The following is a 24,366-nucleotide window of genomic DNA, read 5'->3' as shown; positions in this document are numbered from 1 at the left end:
TTAAATGAAAAATATCCATTCATGTCATTTGTCCACTTTTTAATGGAATTATTTATTTCAATTCATTGCTGTTGTTGAGTTGTTGGGAGTTCTGTATAAGTTCGAGATTCCCTATTCCCTCTTCAAATGCATAGTTTGAAAGTATTTTCTCCTATTTTGCAGGTTATCTATTCACTCTGTTGATTATTTCTTTTGTTGTACAGAAGCTTTTTCATTTAATTAATTCAATTTTTCTATTTTTGTTTTTGTTTCCTGTTCTTTTGAGGTCTTAGTGATGTATACGTTGCTTAGACCAATGTCCAGAGAAGTTTTACCCGGGTTTTCTTCTACAGCTCATAGTTTCAGGTCTTATGTATAAGTCTTTAATCAATCTTGAGTTGATTTTTGTACATAATAAGAAACAAGATCCAGTTTTATTATTTAAAGTAAACAAAAGCCATGTAAAGATGTTAACATTTTTAAGTTAAATTTACTTTTTACTTATTTATTTATTATACTTTAAGTTCTGGGGTACATGTGCAGAACGTGCAGTTTTGTTACATATGTATACACATGCCATGGTGGTTTGCTGCACCCATCAACCCGTCATCCACATTAGGTATTTTTCCTAATGCTATCCCTCCCCTAGCCCCCCATCCCCTGACAACTCCCGGTATGTGATGTTCCCCTCCCTGTGTCCATGTATTCTAATTGTTCAGCTCCCACTTCTGAGTGAGAAGATGCTGTTTGGTTTTCTGTTCTTGTGTTAGTTTGCTAAGAATGATGGTTTCCAGCTTCATCCATGTCCCTGCAAAGGACATGAACTTTTTTTCTTTTCTTTCTTTCTTTCTTTCTTTCTTTCTTTCTTTCTTTCTTTCTTTCTTTCTTTCTTTCTTTCTTTCTTTCCTTCCTTCCTTCCTTCCTTCCTTCCTTCCTTCCTTCTTTCTTTTCTTTTCTTTTCTTTCTTTCTTTCTTTCTTTCTTTCTTTCTTTCTTTCTTTCTCTCTCTCTCTCTCTCTCTTTCTTTCTTTCTTTTAGACAGAGTTTTGCTCTGTCACCAGGCTGAAGTGCAGTGGCATGATCTCGGCTCACCGTAACCTCTGCCTCCTAGGTTCAAGCGATCTCCTGTCTCAGCCTCCCAAGTAGCAGGGACTACAAGCATGCACCACCAAGCCCAGCTAACTTTTTGATTTTAGTAGAGATGGGGTTTCACCATGTTGGTCAGGATGGTCTCAATCTCGTGACCTTGTGATCTGCCTGCCTCGGCCTCCCAAAGTGATGGGATGACATGAACTCATTATTTTTTATGGCTGCATAGTATTCCATGATGTATATGGGCCTCATTTTCTTTATCCAGTCTAACATTGATGGGCATTTGAGTTGGTTTCAAGTGTTTGTTATTGTGGATAGTGCTGCAGTAAACATACGTGCACATGGGTCTTTATAGTAGAATGATTTATAATCCTTTGGGTATATACCCATTAATGGGATTGCTGGGTCAAATGTATTTCTAGTTCTAGAACCTTGAGGAATCGCCACACCATCTTCCACAATGGTTGAACTAATTTACACTCCCACCAACAGTGTAAAAGCGTTCCTATTTCTCCACATCATCTCCAGCACCTGTTGTTTCCTGATTTTTTAATGATCACCATTCTAACTGGCATGAGATGATATCTCCTTGTGGTTTTAATTTGCATTTCTCTAATGACTAATGACGATGGGCTTTTTTTCATAGGTTTATTGGCTGCATTAATGTCTTCTTTGGAAAAGTGTGCTCATATCCTTTGCCCACTTTTTGATGGGATTGTTTGTTTTTTTCTTGTAAACTTGTTTAAGTTCCATGTAGATTCTGGATACTAGCCCTTTTTCAGATGAATAGATTGCAAAAATTTTCTCCCATTCTGTAGGTTGCCTGTTCACTGTGATGATAGTTTTTAACAAGTTTTTAAGTCAAATTTACTTTTTAGAGTGGTTTCTTTGTTAGTAATGTGGAGAATTGTTAGATGGATGGCATTAGTTGATAAAAATTGTAATTAGAAAGAAGTCAGTGGCAAAAGTCCAGAAAAGATGTGACAAATATAGAGGAGCAGATACTAAAGAATAAAATTTTAAAATATTTACTAGACATTAGGAATAGAGTGAGAGCAGCACATTGAATTTAGTTAATGGAGGAATATTTTGATCTAAATATGCTAGAATAATATCCTGCCTTTGAAAATCTTCTTCCCCACCCATGGTGGAATTTCCCCTTGAACTAGAGATAGGTATGAGGAGAGAATTGGCTGGTTTCATAAAGGCAAGTAGCGGGCAAGTCACGTGAGACCTGAATTTATTAAATGTTTTTTCTCGTATCAATTAGCCAGGCTCATCGAGCATAATGATATCATGTACTGATAAATTATGAAAATTAGTTGTGGATATTTCAAAATAGGAAGGTAAGTATTTTTCAACAGCTATACAAACAGTATAAAAATTAAGAGATTTTTGTCCAATATTAAATAATACAGTCTTGTGATTACTAAAGTAAGTTTCTCTCTATTTCTTTCTAATAATACACTTTGCGAAGGAATGCCACAATTGTGGTTTCAATATAGAGTCATTCTTAAAATGCCAATCCAAATTTGGCAAAATACAAAAGAAGTGTTTCTTTCATAAAAACAAACACAGGAGACAGAAGGTTTAAAATGAGAAACACACCTAAATTTTGATTCATTATCAAGTAAACTGAAAAAAAGAACTTTCACAATTTTGCAAATTATCAAACCTTATTTTTAATTTAAATTATAAATTAATTTCTTCCAAACCTAAAGGCTGTTTGAGGCATGAAGAAATTCTTATGAATGTTTTGAATTTTGCCAATCATAAGGCATAACTAGCATCTTAAAAAAATAGTGTATAAGCTATCTGCTGATGTCACTTTTGTTACATCTTGAAATCATTAAGGGATATTCTAAAATGAGTTCTTACTATGCCTTGAATGCAACTAACCTTCAAAATACTCACTTGCTTATGAGTGTAAAAGGATATACATTGCTTTGCTGTATTCATGAAATTTAGCATGTAATGAGAATTGCCTGTTCAGTTTGTATCTATCTATAGGCAAATTTTAGAAAAAGCAGAGGACGTCTTTATTGATCATCCCTTCATTATTACTGAATACACAATTTCTTAGTTATACAAGCCAAGTGACAAGAGAAGAATATCATGCCATGATATCCAATTTACATAGAAATTATATCCATTCTTATTTGGGATCCTGCTTATCTAGGTATTACTTTGTATTACAAAATTTAGATATGCAGGTTAACTCTCATTGAAGGCTACAGACTAGCTCCCACCCTGGAGCCCCAGAGAAAGCTGCAAGCATTTGTGTAGTCTACAATTGTCACCTCCAATCCCCAGGAATAGGTTTAATCACAGAATTCATTTTCACTGTCTTTTCAAGGATATGAGATTGCCTGAATTGCTGGCTGCAGAAATATCAGTAATTTTTTTCACACACTAGCCCTGCAAAATTCACCACCTATACAGGAAGAAGTCTCTAGAAATAAAGGGGTAGCAAGAATTTCTAACTCTCAAGAAGAAAATCATTTGTTTTAATTGTGTTTTGGTTTGTGCTATAATAGAAATCATCTCTATTGCTATGTGATATGTACACAATAAATAGGTTTTCAGAATGATTAAACACCTTAGCCTCACTTCAACTATTATTTTCAAAAGCCATTTATTCTGGGCATACGAGAAAACCATAGCAAATATTTATGAAATCATTTGAAACTAGTGTTATTTCTATGAGTATCTTCAGTATTCTCATTTTTTTCCTAAAGAGAGTGTGTTTTATATTTGCAAAGTAATAGTTAAAAGACAGTTCATGGCTTTGCAAAGTATTTCTTAATAACAGAAATATTTCTGATTTCCTACAGATGTTATAGCCTGAGTATTTACTTTTCCATCTTTTTATCCTCAAAAAATTAGAATCCAGCAACATTTTAATAAAAATGACAGAAAATATAATTCACTTTAGAGTAGAATGTAGTAGAGTCAGTTGTACTACACTAAAGATACTCCAAAGTGCAAATCTAGAATGCATTATGGTTCATCATCTATGGATAGCAAAGATGTTTATTTAATTTTATTAACTTTGCATACTTAAAAACATAATAAATTATTATTCTTAGTGGAGAAATTTATAATGAAGTCGTTCTTAAAAAGCATCACTTTTTCTGATTAATTACCTGAAGATTTACTAACTGAACAAAAAATTATAATTTTCTTCTCTTTGTCACTATTTCTTCATTTATATTCATTTATATTTATATTTTGATAAGTATAGGATAAGTATAGGATAAGTTTGCACTTCAAAATTTCAAATTGCAGTGGCTTAACACAATAGAGATTAATTTATTGATTATGTTACTTATTCATATATTTTGGATGGAGGCTCTGCGCCACACAGGCCCACAGAGCACTAGACTGACATAAGCTTCACCTTCTTATACCTGTAGAATCTGGAACAACTAGAACTATATATTAGAAGAGACAACTGAAAAGGTGTGTGCTAGATTATTTTTACTTTGGCTAGTAAGTAATAAACATTATTTCTGTGCATAGCTCCTTGTCAAAATTTAACACATTATGACCTCCAACTAGTCACGTAAATGTTAGAAGATATGGGTGAGCTTGTGAATATTTGTTGACCATTCTATTACTAACACAGAAACATTAAGAAGAAAGAGGTGGGACTAGATGTAGCAGGTCCCCCCAGTTATAAACTTTGTGATCTTACATTTTCATATGTTGTTGCTACCCTTACTTGCTTATGAACCCAACAGATTCTGCCACAGGTCCTTAGGTTTTCGATATATGTCTACTTGCATTCAGGATTCAGTTTGCTTGAATCACACCAATCTATCCATGCAGATTCTTCTATTTGCAAATCCACATGCACCGTTCTCAACCTGATTTTTCAGAAACATGGATTTGTGTTATTCTCTTCCACCATGCTATCTCTATCTTTAGAATAAAATGTCTTAAGTTCTGGACAATAATACATCACTAAATTGTAAGAATAAAAAGTATTTATGGTAAAAATTAGACAATCACTTTACTGGCATGTGACTGTACAAAGACCAATGTTCTTTTCTTGACTATTTATTCTTCATAAAATTTTGCTGGAATATAAGGTAAAAGGCTCTGTGTAACTAATAAACTTGTTTTTTTTCGAGGGGAGGTTGAAATATTCCCATATTCTACCTTTAATTCGCTTCACAGTAAATGCTAATAGTGAGCAGGTCAAATAAATTGCATTTAATTTTTGTATTGCCAGCCAGTGTTAATTTCTTTCTTTTCCCAATAAATTAAGCGACCTACCTGTATTTTAGGATAATTAGCATGAAAGGACAATTCTTCTTTTCCAGAAGTAAAATGATCTCCCTAGATATACAGCAAAAGGTTACCATAAGTGGTCATATTTTCATTGTTATTCAAAGTATAGTTGGAAAGATCATTGTTCTTCTGAGCAGTTACTCACACTGCCCTTCCCATTATACTGGTTCTGCTTCCACAGAGCATTACCTGTTAGAAATGGTAACTTACTACTCAAGGAAATGAAGATCTTCATAAGTGGCTAAAAAGGAGATAAATATAAAAGACATAGTTTTGTCTATGGTTCTAAAAGATTATATAAATATTTCAAGGTTATATAAGATTTTTATCTCACTAAAGAAAAATATGGTAGCAATGTATTTCAAGTTTACAAAATTTATCAAAGAAAATATATGGCAAACTAGTACAAAAGATGAGAGAGAAGAATTGCATACATATTACTCAAAAGTCATTCTGCTACATATGTAGTCGTATATATCTATTACAAAACAGACTGTGATTAAATTTGTATGTTACAAATTATAGGAAAATTAATATATTTTAAAATTCTTATAAATAATGTAACAATTGCTGAGATAAAATGGAATTTTGGAAGACAATTAGCTCAAAATGAAGCAGAAAAAGTGGTAAAATAGCAAGAGTAAAACAAAAAAAAAAATAACGGGCAGAAAAAATAGAACACAATTGACAAGATTTACATCCTCCTTTAAACATTTAAATGATTTCATTACATATGATTGGTATAAACAAATTAATTAAAATAGAGTTTGTCAAGTTGAAAAATAGAGAAATAACCCAACTATGGGCTGTATACAAGAACCTACTTTAAGTACAAGTAGGGCTGGGCAAACTAAGGCCTGGTGGCTAAAACTGTCCCATCATCTGTTTTTCCATAGCTCATGAGCAAATATAGTTTATAGATATCATAAATGGCTAAAAATAATTTAAAATAACAATATTGTGTTATTTGTGAAAATTATACGAACTACAAATTCCAGTGATCGAAAATATCTTCCTAAGAATCCAACCATGTTCATTTATTCATGTATTGTCTATAGCTACATCTGTATTACAATAGCAGCATTAAATCCTGTGACAGGGACCATATATAACACTCTTATTACTTTGTATTACTGATCAGCACATTACATATATCAGTAATGTAATTATAACTGAGTGATGTTATTGTACTATGCATATCACCATACCGTTATTTTCTATTTGTTACTTACTATAGTTTGGATGTTTGTCCCTTCCAAATCTCATGTTGAAATGTAATGTAAAGTAATGAAATATAATCTCCTATGTTGGAGAATGGGCCCGGTAGGAGAAGTTTGGGTCATAGGAGGCAGATCCTTCATGAATTGCTTGTTGCCATTCCTGTGGGATTGAATGAGTTCTCATGAGATCTGGTTGTTATAAAGTGTCTGAAACCTCTCATCCGCCTCTGTTCCCCTCTTGCCATATGACATGCTTTCTCTCTCTTCACTTTCTGAGTAACTTCTGGAAACCCTCATGAGAAATAGGTTCTGATGCCATGCCCCTTGTAGAGGCTGCACATCTGTGAGCCAAATAAACCTCTTTATTTGGTAAGTTACCCAACATCAGGCATTCCTTTATACCTGACTAAATTGACTAATTGACAAAAATATTACTAATTTATAATCATCATGTCATAAAAAGAGAGAGTGAGAGAGAGAGATATGGACTATGAATCTCATACTCTTATGGCAAATAAGAGTGTGTATAGTTTTATCATTGAATTCTATAACAAACCTTTGCGTTCATTATGCAATATCACTGTATCTGTACTAAAAGAATACAATATATGCTGATATTACCAGACTAAGCATCCTTCACTGTATTCTCAACTAACATAAAAACAACAATTGAAGTATTATAGAAGTAAAAATGAAATATCTAAGAATTTCCAGGTGCTGGAGGGGATGTGGAGAAATAGGAACACTTTTACACTGTTGGTGGGACTGTAAACTAGTTCAACCATTGTGGAAGACAGTGTGACGATTCCTCAAAGATCTAGAACTAGAAATACCATTTGACCCAGCCATCCCACTACTGGGTATATACCCAAAGGATTAAAAATCATGCTGCTATAAAGGCACATGCACACGTATGTTTATTGCGGCACTATTCACAATAGCAGAGACTTGGAACCAACCCAAATGCCCATCAATGATAGACTGGATTAAGAAAATGTGGCACATATACACCATGGAATACTATGCAGCCATAAAAAAGGATGAAGCTGGAAACCATCATTCTCAGTAAACTATAGCAAGGACAAAAAACCAAACACCTCATGTTCTTACTCATAGGTGGGAACTGAACAATGAGAACACTTGGACACAGGAAGGGGAATATCACACATCGGGGCCTGTTGTGGGGTGGGGGGAGTGGGGAGGGAAAGCATTAGGAGATATACCCAATGTAAATGACGAGTTATTGAGTTCAGCACACCAACATGGCACATGTATACATATGTAACAAACCTGCATGTTGTGCACATGTACCCTAGAACTTAAAGTGTAATAAATAAATAAATAAAAAGGAAATGTAACCAAAACAGTATTCTAAGTGCCGGAGTTGTTAGCCAAGCCAGGAAGTCGTTGACTGATTCTTAGTTAATTAAATCATGGTAGCTTATAAAAGCCAGAGAAAGTAAATCTTTTTAAGGACTATGAGCCTTCCAATGAGAGCCATTGCAGGAATTTTTTTTTATTTTAGAATGTTGGGGACAATATCAATAATCTGCTAAAATTAAGGTGAACAATTTCAAGTTGTTTGCTTTGGCTTTTAATAAACTGGCAAATATTTCTGATACTTCTCAATTGTTGTATATCCAAAGAGTCAATCCAAAATTAAAAGTGAATTAGAAATGAACCTCTATGAATAATCTGGGAACAACTACAGAAAAAAATATTTTCAAAGTAGTTGAGAAAACACTAATTCATTACAACCTAGAGTGGGATCTACTAAGATGTGTTAATATGTGTGGGGATCAAAAAATATTTTAGTTAAGCAAATTTGCAAAGCTCATTCAAATGCAAGCCTTTATTATTCAATGTATTATTCATCAGCAAGTGCTTTGCAGAAATATTTCAATATTTTATCTGTAATTATAATAGAATAAGATGTGTTAATGATGAATTTCATTTGTTCTCATATACTTAACCATAATCAGCTACAGAAATGTTTCTAGAAAACAGAAGATAAATATTCTGACTTGCCCTACCACACAGAATTTTGCTGCTTAGAAGTATTAAAATTTTATGATGACTTAATGTTTTTTATCTGAATGAAAAAAAAGACCTCAACTACTATTACAGAATACTAAATTGCCTAGTAAATTAGCTTTTTCTATAGATGTGGTGATGTTTCTGAATAAATTTGACCAATAATACAAAAAACAATTATTTTATTTAAAAGTTATACCATAATAGTCATTTATTTATTGTTTCATATATAATGTATTTTATTGTATTACAATTAGTTATTATATTATAATGAAAGGAAATACACTTCAAAAACACACATCAGTTAGGTCAAATCAAACTATATGTTGTCTAGAGATTCATACCTAAGTTTGAAAACTGTAAAGTAGAGCAGATAATTTGAAAATAGCAGTTTTTTTCCTTTCTTTTCTTTCATTTTTTTGATTTTTAAAATATATTTATATATATTTTATTTTACTTTAAGTTCTAGGGTACATGTGCACAATGTGCAAGTTTGTTACATGTGTATACATGTGCCATGTTGGTGTGCTGCACCCATTAACTCATCATTTACATTAGGTATATCTCTTAATGCTATCCTTCCCGCCTTCCCCCACCCAACAACAGGCTCCTGTGTGCGATGTTCCACTTCCTGTATCCAAGTGTTCTCATTGTTCAATTCCCACCTGTGAGTGAGAACATGCGGTGTTTGGTTTTTTTGTCCTTGCAATAGTTTGCTGAGAATGATGGTTTCCAGCTTCATCCACGTCCCTACAAAGGACATGAACTCGTCCTTTTTTATGGCTGCATAGTATTCCATGATGTATAAGTGCCACATTTTCTTAATCCAGTCTATCATTGATGGGCATTTGGGTTGGTTCCAAGTCTCTGCTATTGTGAATAGTGGCGCAATAAACATACGTGTGCATGTGTGTTTATAGCAGCATGATTTATAATCCTTTGGCTATATACCCAGTAATGGGATGGCTGGGTCAAATGGTATTTCTAGTTCTAGATCCCTGAGGAATCACCACACTGTCTTCCACAATGGTTGAACTAGTTTACAGTCCCACCAACAGTGTAAAATTGTTCCTATTTCTCCACATCCTCTCCAGCACCTGTTGTTTCCTGACTTTTTAATGATCGCCATTCTAACTGGTGTGAGATGGTATCCCATTGTGTTTTTGATTTGCATTTCTCTGATGGCCAGTGATGATTAGCATTTTTTCATGTGTTTTTTGGCTACATAAATGTCTTCTTTTGAGAAGTGTCTGTTCATATCCTTTGCTCACTTTTTGATGGGGTTATTTGTTTTTTTCTTGTAAATTTGTTTGAGTTCATTGTAGATTCTGGATATTAGCTCTTTGTCAGATGAGTAGATTGCAAAAATTTTCTCCCATTCTGTAGGTTGCCTGTTCACTCTGATGGTAGTTTCTTTTGCTGTGCAGAAGATCTTTAGTTTAATTAGATCCCATTTGCCAATTTTGGCTTTTGTTGCCATTGCTTTTGGTGTTTTAGACATGAAGTCCTTGCCCATGCCTATGTCCTGAATGGTATTGCCTAGGTTTTCTTCTAGGGTTTTTATGGTTTTAGGTCTAACATGTAAGTCTTTAATCCATCTTGAATTAATTTTTGTATAAGGTGTAAGGAAGGGATCCAGTTTCAGCTTTCTACATATGGCTAGCCAGTTTTCCCAGCACCATTTATTAAATAGGGAATCCTTTCCCCATTTCTTGTTTTTGTCAGGTTTGTCAAAGATCAGATGGTTGTAGATGTGTGGTGTTATTTCTGAGGGCTCTGTTCTGTTCCATTGGTCTATATCTCTGTTTTGGTACCAGTACCATGCTGTTTTGGTTACTGTAGCCTTGTAGTATAGTTTGAAGTCAGGTAGTGTGACGCCTCCAGCTTTGTTCTTTTGGCTTAGGATTGACTTGGCAATACAGGCTCTTTTTTGGTTCCATATGAACTTTAAAGTAGTTTTTTCCAATTCTGTGAAAAAAGTCATTGGTAGCTTGATGGGGATGGCACTGAATCTATAAATTACCTTGGGCAGTATGGCCATTTTCATGATATTGATTCTTCCTATCCATGAACATGGAAGTTCTTCCATTTGTTTGTGTCCTCTTTTATTTCATTGAGCAGTGGTTTGTATTTCTCCTTGAAGAGGTCCTTCATATCCTTTGTAAGTTGGATTCCTAGGTATTTTATTCTCTTTGTAGCAATTGTAAATGGGAGTTCACTCATGATTTAGCTCTCTTTTAGTCTGTTGTTTATGTATAAGAATGCTTGTGATTTTTGCACATTGATTTTCTATCCTGAGACTTTGCTGAAGTTGCTTATCAGCTTAAGGAAATTTTGGGCTGAGATGCTGGGGGTTTTCTAAATATACAATCATGTCATCTGCAAACAGGGACAATTTGACTTCCTCTTTTCCTAATTGAATACCCTTTATTTATTTCCCCTGCCTGATTGCTGTGGCCAGAACTTCCAACACTATGTTGAATAGGAGTGGTGAGAGAGAACATCCCTGTCTTGTGCCCGTTTTCAAAGGGAATGCTTCCAGTTTTTGACCATTCGGTATGATATTGGCTGTGGGTTTGTCATAAATAGCTCTTATTATTTTGAGATACGTCCCATCAATACCTAATTTATTGAGAGTTTTTAGCATGAAGGGCTGTTGAATTTTGTCAAAGGCCTTTTTTGCATCTATTGAGATAATCATGTGGTTTTTGTCTTTGGTTCTGTTTATATGCTGGATTACATTTATTGATTTGCGTATGTTGAACCAGCCTTGCATCCCAGGGATGAAGCCCACCTGATCATGGTGGATAAGCTGTTTGATGTGCTGCTGGATTCGGTTTGCCAGTATTTTATTGAGGATTTATTGGTCTAATATTCTCTTTTTTTGTTGTGTCTCTGCCAGGCTTTGATATCAGGATGATGCTGGCCTCATAAAACGAATTAAGGAGGATTCCCACTTTTTGTATTGATTGGAATAGTTTCAGAAGGAATTATACCAACTCCTCCTTGTACCTCTGGTAGAATTCGGTTGTGAATCCGTCTGGTCCTGGACTTTTTTTGGTTGGTAAGCTATTAATTATTGCCTCAATTTCAGAGCCTGTTACTGGTCTATTCAGGGATTCAACCTCTTTCTGGTTTAGTCTTGGGGGGGGTTATGTGTTGAGGAATTTATCCATTTCTTCTAGATTTTCTAGTTTATTTGCATAGAGGTGTTCATAGTATTCTCTTATGGTATGTTTGTAGTTCTGTGGGATCTAGTCATTTAAAAGGCAATGTTGTTTGAATTACAAGTAACAGTATGCTTGTTTATGCATTTCTTGTGCAGTAAAAATATGAAACAATAAGACCTATAGTATAAACTTTATAGTAAACACTCAAGCAACAAAAGTTATGTCTAAGTGAACAAGAAAAAATTTGAACATTAAAAGCATATTCAGCTAATCCTAAAAAGCAGAAGAGGATTAAAAAAAATAAGGAATTGGCAAACAAAATCATGACAATAGATTCATATTTAACCTTACAGAACCTACATTAATATAAATAGCATTAATTCCAGAATTAAAAAGCATACATTTTCAAAATAGATTTAAATAGCAAGACTAAATTATATGCTGCCAAAACCAAACACTTTAAGTGTAAAGATAGAAAGTAGAAGAATAGAAAAACATATGTTGTGATAAAACAAATGAAAAGACATCTGGACCCGGTGGAATGGAGAAGAAAGCCCATAAATAAATTCAAACATATATGTATTCAACAAATTTTCCACAAAGGCATCATGAAGACATAATAGGGAAAACTTAGGATCTTCAATAAATTGTATTGAGAAAAATGCATATTCATATTAAAAAAATATATTAGATCCTTATTTTACTATCTTACACCATACTCAAAAATAAACTCAAAATGAATTCAATATCTAAACCTAAGATGTGAAACCATAAAAATCTTAGAATAAAGCATAGAAGAAAAGGTTTTTGACATTGGCCTTAGCAATAATGTTTCGAATATTGTATCAAAACTCAGGCTACAAATACAAAAATAAGCAAGTGGTACTATGGTAGTCTACAAAAACAAACCTACAAAATGCAAAGCAAACGGTCAACTAAATGAAAAGGTGATCAGTAGATTTGAAGAAAAATGTACAAACCATATATATGATAAGGAGTTACTATCCAGAATTTATAAAGAGCTCATATGACCCAAAAGCAAAAAATGTGCAAAGGCACATATAAATAGTTTTATTTCCAAAGAGGACCTAAAAATCGCCAACAGGTACATATGAAAAGATACACAATATCACTAATCATCAGTGAAATGAAAATCAAAAATACTATGTAAAACTGCTTCACATCCATTAAAATAGCTGTTATCAGAAAAACAAGAGTTAAAAAGGGTTGGCAAAGGTGTGGAGAAAAGGGAAGCCTTGTACAGTGTTGTTGGGAGTCTAAGTTGGTGCAGCTATTATCAAGACAGTATGGAAGGGAAGGTCTTTTAAAGTTTCAAAATAGAAATACCATAAAATCCAGCAATCCTTCTGGGTACATATCCAAATGAAATAAAAGTATTGCCTTTAAATAATGCTGTGCCCCGATGTTCTTGACAGTCTTATTCATGATAGCCAAAACATAACAACAACCTAAGTGTCCACCAATAGATGAAGAAATGGTGAAACTGAAATATGCACAAACACACACATACACAGGCACATATGAGACAAGAGAAAAGCAATTTTATGTCAAAATTATAATAGTAACTTATAATATAGTGTTTGAATTACAACTAATATCAAGCATTTTCATGCATCTCTTGTGCTGAAATATTTAAAACAATGAAGTGTATACTGTAAACATTATACCAAGCACTCAGATAGCAAAAGTTATGACTAAATAAACAAGAAATAAAGTTAGAACATTAAAAAGTATTATATTAATCATATATATGTAACTATGTAAATATATAACATATCTATATAATCCATCTGTATTAGGGTTCTCCAGAGGGACTGAACTAATAGGATATATGTATATATGAAAGGGAGTTTATTAGAAAGAACTGGCTCACTTGATCACAAGGTGAAGTTCCATCATAGATAGTCCATCTGCAAGCTGAGGGAGAAAGAAGCCAGAAGTGGGTCAGTCTGAGTCCAAAAGCCTCAAAAGTAGGGAAGTCGACAGTGCAGCCTTCAGTCTGTGGCTGAAGGCACGAGACCCCCCAACCCCACCTCAGCAAACCACCGGTGTAAGTCCAAGAGTCCAAAGGCCGAAGAACCCGGAGTTTGATGTCCAAGGACAGGAAGAACGGAAGGAAGCATCCATCACAGGGAAAGATAAAAACCAGAAGACTCGGCAAGCCAGCTTAACTCCTACCTTCTTCCACTCGTTTTGTTCTACCACTGGCAATCGACTGGATGGTGCCCACCCACAAAGAGGGTGGGTCTAACTCTCCGAGTCCACTCACTCAAATGCTAATCTCTTCTGGCAACAACCTCACAGACACACTCAGAAACAATACTTTAATCAGCTATCTAGGCATCCTTTGTTGAGAGAAAAGCTGAGTGTTAGGAGAGAGGCTGAGGCGGGGTTTGTATGTCTGACATAATGTAAAAGCGTCTTGGAACATGTCCGGGGTCCGGGGTCTAAAACCCCTCATGGCCTTTGGAACACCAAGCTCTGTGCTAAAGGGTAGAAGGCTACCCTGACGCACCATAATATAAGCCCAGGGCATAAAACCCCTCATGGCTTGGATAGAATCCAGGGTTCATGACTCTGGAATAGACTTGCTGGCTCCTTGTTCCTTGCTCTCCCGGGATTGATTGTATCCTGAGTTAAAAGAATCTGCTCTCCATCATCTCATGTAGCAGAGGATATGCTAAACCATTACAGCTGTAAATCATGTGCTTACTGCAATGCTCCCTTTCAACCCCACAGTCTCACCACCTGTTTCTTTGTCTGATCACCAATAAATAGTCTGGGCTTCCAGAGCTCGGGGCCTTCGCAGCCTCCATACTTAGCAATGGTCCCCTGGTCCCACTTTCTCTCTCCAACTGTCTTTTCTCATTCCTTTGACTCCGCTGGACTTCGTCACCCCCATGACCTGGTGTTGGGTCCAATCACCCCAACATCCTTCAATACAATCAAGTTGACACCTAATATTAACCATCACACTATTCTTATAAAAAGAGGAAATTCTGCCATTTGACATGCCGTGAATAAACCAGGAAGACATTATGCTAAATGAAATCAGCCAGACACAGGAAGAAAAATAGTGCATTTTTTAAAAAAGTAATATATAAAGAGAAAATAAAACAGCAGTTACCATGGGCATGGTAGGGGAGTGGCAAGAAATGAGAAATGTAAGTCAAAGAATATAAAACAGTGGATATGTCGGATAAACAATTCTAGAGATCTAAGCTACAATATGAGGACTATAGTTAATAATAATGTAGTATATTTGGGATTTTGACTAACTGAATAGATTATAGCTACTCTTGCTGCACACACTTACAAAAATATGTAGAACAAAGTGCAATGTTGTATATGTTAACTCGCTTCACTATAGTAATTTTTCACTATTTGAATATCATAGTATCTTATATACTTTATACACAATAAAATTTATTTTTAAGTAATACTTTATAAATAAATCTGGAGTTATTATATTAATACCACCATAGGTAGATTTCAGGTGAAAGGAAATTAAGTTAAATAAGATAATTTTATGATTGATAAAGTAGTCAATTTATTGAACAGACATATGAAATTCTTAAGTTTTATACAACCAATGACAGAGTTTAAAATTAAAAGAAATGGAGACTGATAGAATTGCAAAATAAGGTGTACAATGGACATAGAGGGTGGAAACTTTTAAGGGTAGGAGTCTAGGAGGAGAGTGAGGGATGAGAAATTACTTAATAGGTACAAGATACACTGTTCGGGTGAGGCTTACAATAAAAGCCCAGAGTTTACCAATATGCAATATATCCTTGTAACAAAACTGCACTCATAGCCCTTGAATTTATATAAATGAAAAGAAAATCATTAAGCATATCAAAAATTTGAACAACTTGACCTAACTGATAATTGCAGAAGATACTATGCAAAACCAAGAGTTCATATTGTTTTCAAGTGTACTCAGTATAATTATAAGGATGGATCATATTGTAAACTATAAAATAAGTCTTTACATGTTTAAAATAACAAATTATCCAAACTTTTCTCACAATGATGAAATTAAACTTGGAATAAATAACAGAAATATCTCCATGAACTAGAGAAATATTTGAAAACTAAATCCACATTGCAAAATAACAGCGTGGTCAAAAAGAAAACTCCAAAAGCAATTAGAAAATATTTTGAACTGAATAAAAATTCAATTTTGTAAGCTTTTATTGATTCTATTAGAGCAGTAATTAGGGGAAGAATTCATAATATTAAACTTCTGTGTTAGCTTGATTTATTTATTATTCAAGGCATTTATATGTCGAAAATCACACTGTACCTTATAAATATATACAATAAAAAGTGCTACTTGCTCACCATATTGAAAAGGAATATGTAATAAAGAGGACTCCTTGTTCTAAAACTGTAATATAGAGGCAAACTGTCTTCACTCCTTCCCACAGAAAACCAAAATCAAATGTGCAATGTTGACATTATCACCAGCAATATCCTAGAAGTTAAATACTCAAATATAAGGAGACAATTCCTATGGTACAGAGAAGTAAAAAACCTAACAGATGCTAAGAGAATTGGACTACCATATCCATGACGCCTCTCTTCCAAGTTTACCCATCACCAAGAGTGCAGAAAGTTTTCCTCTGACTCACAGTTTCTAACTTAAAAAGGTAATATTAAGTTGGACAAATAGTTTCCCCATCATCTTGGGTTGCCTGGCAGGACACCTATCTCTACTTCAACCCACAGAAAGCATTGTGGGTATCTGAAGAAAGGAATATCCCCAAAGACAGCCAGAAACAAAGGAAGCAAGGGGAGACAACTAGCCCCAGACTTGGAAACTCTACTCTGTGATTTAGCCAAAGGAGACATCAAATTGAAATGGCAGTTCCATAGCATCATGCTAAAGGAGGTTTGTTTCAGAGGTTTCCTGAACATGAGCCCCTAGACAGCCTTCTCATACTACCAAGATATTCCCTTTGGTACATCTTCCATTCAGGACAAGTGGTCCTCTGATTGTTTCCTAGAACCTAGGCAAACTGGGGCTTATTTTGTCATCCAGTGCTGAAAAGGAAGTAGTGAGTAAGGAGATTTTAAACTCTTCCTAAGATTAAGATTAATATTCTTAATATCAATTATAATGTTATTTGTATTATTATTTATATTACAAATAATACAGCTATATTAGTATAATTAATGAAACTATATTTTATTATAGAACAATTTATAATACAATATTAATATTTATCAATATTGATATTAATTTTTTAAAGAATATGATTAAATCTATGTGCCTGTGTATTAATGCTTCCAAAATTTAAAGATTATATGCCAAAATATTTGTGTTAAATGGGCATTTGTTGAAATCTTGTTATTTTGCCAAAACATTTTAATGTTATGCTGAATTCTTAAAACTTGCCTAAAAATAGAAAAATGTAATTCTATACCATAACTGATTATTCTCCAATTCATATTAAACTTTGAAACTTTGTATTTGAGACACATATTCAGCATTTTTCAGGGTTAATCGTATGTATATTTAAAATTTACTGAAATTAAGATCCAGACAGCACAAAATTATGTGGAACATATATCCATCATTAAATAAAACTAATGTTCAATATCAATAATATTTTCCAAATGTGCCTTAAATATCTCTCCTTACGTTATTTTTTATTAAATCATAAATGTAAAGATAATACTAAGAACCAACATAAAGCCTATTTTCTTGAAAAATAATTACATGCTTTGGAATTAATCTTCAGAAAAAATTAAATTTAAAACTAATCGTTAATATTTTCACTCAAAGCTTATTTGCCATTAGGTAGAACTATAATATCACTGGCTTCTTAAAAATTGTATTTCCAACTAAAATTACAAACATAGACATTTCTCAATAAAAAAAATAGTTTCTTTTTATTGAAGGCTGTTAATATAATATTCTCACTTATCAATAAATTAGTGATTATATCTCATTTCATATACACACATACACCTACACACATATACACACAACACACATGCACATTTTTGGGGGAAGATTCTTTGTTTATAAGAAGATTTCATAATATCTTTCAAATTGCCAATATAAGTGCATGTTTTTCAACATTAAAAGAGTTGTCAAAACAAATTACACAGAACCAAACATCAAAGCAGCAGTTCCAAAACAGCCTTAAATCATAAACCTAAAATATAGGTTTACAAAGCCTATATTTTAGGTTTATGATTAATATATAATTTGTGGAGTTTTTTTTCCACATATGGGGAAAATAAATTTAAATCAACTGGTACAATTTTATAAGCAGGTAGTTATGAATTTTTACTGTAAATAAATTCTTTCAAAATAAGTAATCTATGTTTTTATGCCACAATGACCAACTGATGCGAATTAAATTCATCCCAGTTTATAAACCATCCTCTCTGCTGATGGGAAAGTGATTTCTTATTAAAATCTTATAAACACTGATAACAAGCAACATAACATGGCATCAAGACAGAAGATATAACATTTTCCTTATATGTTTAAATATGCAACATATCAGTATCTTGTTAGCAGAATAGTTTGGTCAAAGCCTGAAGAATAGAGACAAGCATAGTTCCTCATTATGTTGTGTAATATAGTTTCTTTGCATTATAAAAATTAAATAGATGCTTTTCAAGTGCATATCCTCTTAATATATATTTGCACATTTATCTTTTCTTTTGAAAAACAGTGGCACCCTGGTCTTAAAATTAGTCTTACATGTAGAAAAGTGTTTTGAAATATTGTCTTTCAGATTCTCATTCACTCACAGGTCGTTATTTGCCACTGGGTAGAACTATAATATCACTTGTTTGTTAAAAATTTTTGTTTTCGACCAATGTTACAAACATAGATATTTCTAAATATAAAACAATTGTTTATTTTTTATTTAAGACTGTTAGGCCAGGCACCGTGGTTCACGCCTGTAATCCCAGCACTTTGGGAGGCCGAGGCGGGTGGATCACGAGGTCAGGAGATCGAGACCACGGTGAAACCCCGTCTCTACTAAAAATACAAAAAATTAGCCGGGCGTGGTGGCAGGCGCCTGTAGTCCCAGCTACTCGGAGAGGCTGAGGCAGGAGAATGGCGTGAACCCGGGAGGCAGAGCTTGCAGTGAGCCAAGATCACGCCACTGCACTCCAGCCTGGGTGACAGAGCGAGACTCCGTCTCAAAAAAAAAAAAAAAAAAAAAAAAAAAAAAAAAAAAAAAAAAAAAAAGGCTGTTAAAATATTACCTTCTTACTTATTAATAAATTAGTGATTATATCTTATTTCGTATACACACAGACACCTACACACATATACGCACAACACACACATACTTCTTCCTATGAATCCAAGTTAAGCTGCCTATGAAAGGCAGTAATTTCTATCCTCTTAACAGTCATATATACTATAACACATTTCTAAACTTTTCAAAAGCAAGATTGTATATGGGAAATTGGGAAGACTATGCCCATTTGAAGAAAACAAATCTGGAATTGAATCATTCTTATAATCTGTAATTATGTGCAAACACTTGGGAGATGGGTATAAATGTATAACTTTATACATTATAAGTTTATACATTATAAATTTATACATAAGGGACTTGCCTTATATGGATGGACTTGGGTGGGAAAGAAACTGTTCAAGTTCCTCAAATGATTTGGACACACATTATCTGGCACAATAAATATTATTCCTTAATTTTCATTAGCATAGAATATTGGATTTCTATAAAATGGTCTCATGTGTTGAATCTTCCTCCTCTCTAGTAGAGCAGAAAAAAATTGGAAACAGATTATGTGCTTCAGTTCAATGGAAAGTCCTAAATCTGAGGGTGGAAGAGATATTCAGCACAACTCTCAGGTTCAAAAAAGAAGTCACAAGAAAAATAGGATGGAGGCCGGTCACGGTGGCTCACGTCTATAATCCCAGCACTTTGGTAGTCTGAAGCAGGTGGATCACTTGAGGTCAGGAGTTTGAGACCAGCCTGGTCAACATGGTGAAATCCCGTCTCTACAAAAAATACAAAAATTAGCTGGGTGTGGTGGCAGGCGCCTGGAGTCCCAGTTATTCAGGAGGCTGAGGGAGGAGACTCTCTTGAACCCAGGAGGTGGAGGTTGCAGTTAGCCAAGACTGTGCCATTGCACTCCAACCTGGGTGACAAGAGCGAGACTCTGTCTCAAAAACAAAAACATAAACAAAGAAAAATAGGATGGAGTATTGCTATAGACATTGGAAGTCTATGGTGCACTGAGAGTAACCTTGTTAACCACAAACTCAAACCTAGTTAGACTGCTGTGTAGATTAACTGAAATCTCATTACAGCAGAAGGAAAGGAGTGTCCATTTCAAGCACATAAATTAGTTGAATAACTCTCTACTGTCTGATAGAAGATACTCAGATTTCAACAAAAATTTATCAAGCATACATAAAGTCAGGAAAATCAACACTGTGAAAAGATGAAGCAATCAACTGAACCAAACTCACATATGGCACAGATGTTGAAATCTGTGACAGAGTATTGAAGATAAGTATGGTTAATATGTTAATGGTTCTAATGGAAAATATACTATATCAGATACATAATTTTAGCAGAGCTATAAAGAATATAAGCAAACATTAAGAGGAAATACTAGAAATATGAAACAATAATAGATATGAAGAATGTTTCTCCTGAAATTATTAGTTGGCTTAACACAGATGAGCAGAAAGTTCGTAAACATGAAGATATCAACAAAACTAACCATATTGACACAAAAACAGAAAAAAAATGAGTTTAAAAAAGTGTACGACATTCAAAATATGTGGGACAATATCAAATGCTCTAACACACATGTAATACCAAAAGAAGAAGATGAAGAAAAAAAAACAGATCAAAAGAAATGTTTGAATGTTATACACCACATTAACAAAATGAAGAATGACAATGACATGATCATCTCAATAGGTGTAGAAAAAGCTGTGACAAAATGTATCATCCTTTAATGATAAAAACTTTCAACAAATTAGGTATAGAAAGTATGTACCTCAAAATAACAAAGGCAAGCACATAGCTAACATCACACTCAGTAGTAGAAAACTGATAGCTTTTCCTCTATTATTACAAACAAGGAAAGGACGCCCACTCTCATCACTTCTATTCAACACAGTACTGGATGTACTAACTAGAATAATTAGGCAATAAATAAATAAATAAATAAATAAATAAATAAATAAATGGCATCCAAATAGGCAAGGACGAAGTAAAATTATCTCCTTTTATAGATGGCGTGATGTTATACATACAAAAGATATCACAAAAAAATTTAAAAACCTGTTACAACTGATAACCTAATTCAGTAAAGCTGCAGGATACAAAATCTATATATAAAAATCAGCTATATTTATATACACTAAAAATGAACTATATCAAAAGAAAAGTTAGAAATTAAGAAAATATTATCATTTATAATAGCATCAAAAATAATAAAATACTTACAACAACCTCAAAGGAGGCAAAAGACTTTTACACTGAAAACCACAAAACATTGCTGAGAATAATTAAACAAGACACATATAAATGGAAAGATGTCCCATGTTTTTGGATTGGAAGACAATGTTGTTAAAGTATCTATACTGCTCAGTCATCTACAGATTCAATGCAAGTTCTGCTGAAATCCTAATGGTATTCTTCACAGAAGTAGTAGAAAAATGCTACAGTTCATATGGAACTATAAAAGACCCAAAACAGCCAAATAAATCTTTAGCAAAAAGAACAAAGCTGGAAGCATCTTACTATATGATTTCAATATATACTGCAAAACTACAGTAATCCAAACAGTATAGAACAGCATAAAATCAGACATATAGACCAACGGAACAGAATAGAAAGGCCTGGAATTAAATCCACACATTTAGAGACAACCAATCTTTGACAAGGTGCCAAGAACACACAATAATTAAAAGACAATCTTCAATAAATGGTGGAGGGAAAACTGGATACTCCCACCACTATGCAGAAGAATGAAAATGAATCTTCATCTCTAACTATATACAAAAGTAAATTCAAAGTAAATTAAAAACTTAAATGTAAGCCCTGAACATGTAAAACGACTAAGAGAAAACGGGGTGAAATCTCCATGACATTTGTCTTGACAATTATTTCTTAGAAAGACACTAAAAACATTTTGATATGTTGCTGGATTCGGTTTGCCAGTATTTTATTGAGGATTTTTGCATCAATGTTCATCAAGGATATTGGTCTAAAATTCTCTTTTTTTGTTGTGTCTCTGCCACATGCTGGCCTCATAAAATGAGTTAGGGAGGAGTCCCTCTTTTTCTATTGATTGGAATAGTTTCAGAAGGAATGGTACCAGCTCCTCCTTGTACCTCTGGTAGAATTCAGCTGTGAATGCATCTGGTCCTGGACTCTTTTTGGTTGGTAAGCAATTGATTATTGCCACAATTTCAGAGCCTGTTATTGGTCTATTCAGAGATTCAACTTCTTCCTGGTTTAGTCTTAGGAGGGTGTATGTGTCGAGGAATTTATCCATTTCTTCTAGATTTTCTAATTTATTTGCATAGAGGTGTTTATAGTATTCTCTGATGGTAGTTTGTATTTCTGTGGGATCGGTGGTGATATCCCCTTTGTCATTTTTTATTGTGTCTGTTTGATTCTTCTCTCTTTTCTTCCTTATTAGTCTTGCTAGCGGTCTATCAATTTTGTTGATCTTTTAAAAAAATCAGCTCCTGGATTCATTGATTTTTTGAAGGATTTTTTGTGTCTCTATTTCCTTCAGTTCTGCTCTGATCTTAGTTATTTCTTGCCTTCTGCTAGCTTTTGAATGTGTTTGCTCTTGCTTCTCTAGTTCTTTTAATTGTGATGTTAGGGTATCAGTTTTAGATCTTTCCTGCTTTCTCTTGTGGGCATTTAGTGCTGTAAATTTCCCTCTACACACTGCTTTGAATGTGTCCCAGAGATTCTGGTATGTTGTGTCTTTGTTCTTGCTGGTTACAAAGAACATCTTTATTTCTGCCTTCATTTCATTATGTACCCAGTAGTCACTCAGGAGCAGAGCCCACATTGCCAAGTCAATCCTAAGCCAAAAGAACAAAGCTGGAGGCTACCTGACTTCAAACTATACTACAAGGCTACAGTAACCAAAACAGCATGGTACCGGTACCAAAACAGCATGGTACTGGAACCAAAACAGAGATATAGACCAATGGAACAGAACAGAGCCCTCAGAAATAATGCTGCATATCTACAACTATCTGATCTTTGACAAACCTGACAAAAGCAAGAAATGGGGAAAGGATTCCCTATTTAATGAATGGCACTGGGAAAATTGGCTAGCCATATGTAGAAAGCTGAAACTGCATCCGTTCCTTACACCTTATACAAAAATTAATTCAAGATGGATTAAAGACTTACATGTTAGACCTAAAACCATAAAAACACTAGAAGAAAACATAGGCAATACCATTCAGGACATATGCATGGGCAAGGAATTCATGTCTTAAACACCAAAAGCAATGGCAACAAAAGCCAAAATTGACAAATGGGATCTAATTAAACTCAAGATCTTCTGCACAACAAAAGAAACCACCATCAGAGTGAACAGGCAACCTACAGAATGGGAGAAAATTTTTGCAACCTACTCATCTGACAAAGGGCTAATATCCAGAATCTACAATGAACTCAAACAAATTTACAAGAAAAAAACAACCCCATCAAAAAGTGGGCAAAGGATATGAACAGACACTTCTCAAAATAAGACATTTATGCAGCCAAAAAACACATGCGAAAATGCTCATCATCACTGGCCATCAGAGAAATGCAAATGAAAACCACAATGAGATACCATCTCACACCAGTTAGAATGGCCATCATTAAAAAGTCAGGAAACAACAGGTGCTGGAGAGGATGTGGAGAAATAGGAACACTTTTACACTGTTGGTGGCACTGTAAACTAGTTCAACCATTGTGGAAGTCGGTGTGGCAATTCCTTAGGGATCTAGAACTAGAAATACCATTTGACCCAGCCATCCCATTACTGGGTATATACCCAAAGGAGTATAAATCATGCTGCTGTAAAGACACATGCACACGTATGTTTATTGCGGCACTATTCACAATAGAAAAGACTTGGAACCAACCCAAATGTCCAACAATAATAGACTGGATTAAAAAAATGTGTCACGTATACACCATGGAATACTATGCAGCCATAAAAAATAATGAGTTCATGTCCCTTTGTAAGGACATGGTTGAAGCTGGAAACCATCATTCTCAGCAAACTCTCGCAAGGACATAAAAACAAACACTGCATGTTGTCACTCATAGGTGGGAATCGAACAATGAGAACACATGGACACAGGAAGGGGAACATTACACACTGGGGACTGTTGTGGGGTGGGAGGAGTGGGGAGGGATAGCATTAGGAGATATACCTAATGCTAAATGATGAGTTAATGCGTGCAGCACACCAACATGGCACATGGATACATATGTAACAAACCTGCACGTTGTGCACATGTACCCTAAAACTTAAAGTATAATAATAAAAATAAATAAATAA

The sequence above is a fragment of the Hylobates moloch genome, unplaced genomic scaffold (assembly GCF_009828535.3).
Source record: "Hylobates moloch isolate HMO894 unplaced genomic scaffold, HMol_V3 SCAFFOLD_4, whole genome shotgun sequence".
Lineage (NCBI taxonomy): Eukaryota > Metazoa > Chordata > Mammalia > Primates > Hylobatidae > Hylobates > Hylobates moloch.
The sequence above is the reverse complement of the archived record's forward strand: the minus strand, read 5'-3'. Positions refer to the sequence as shown.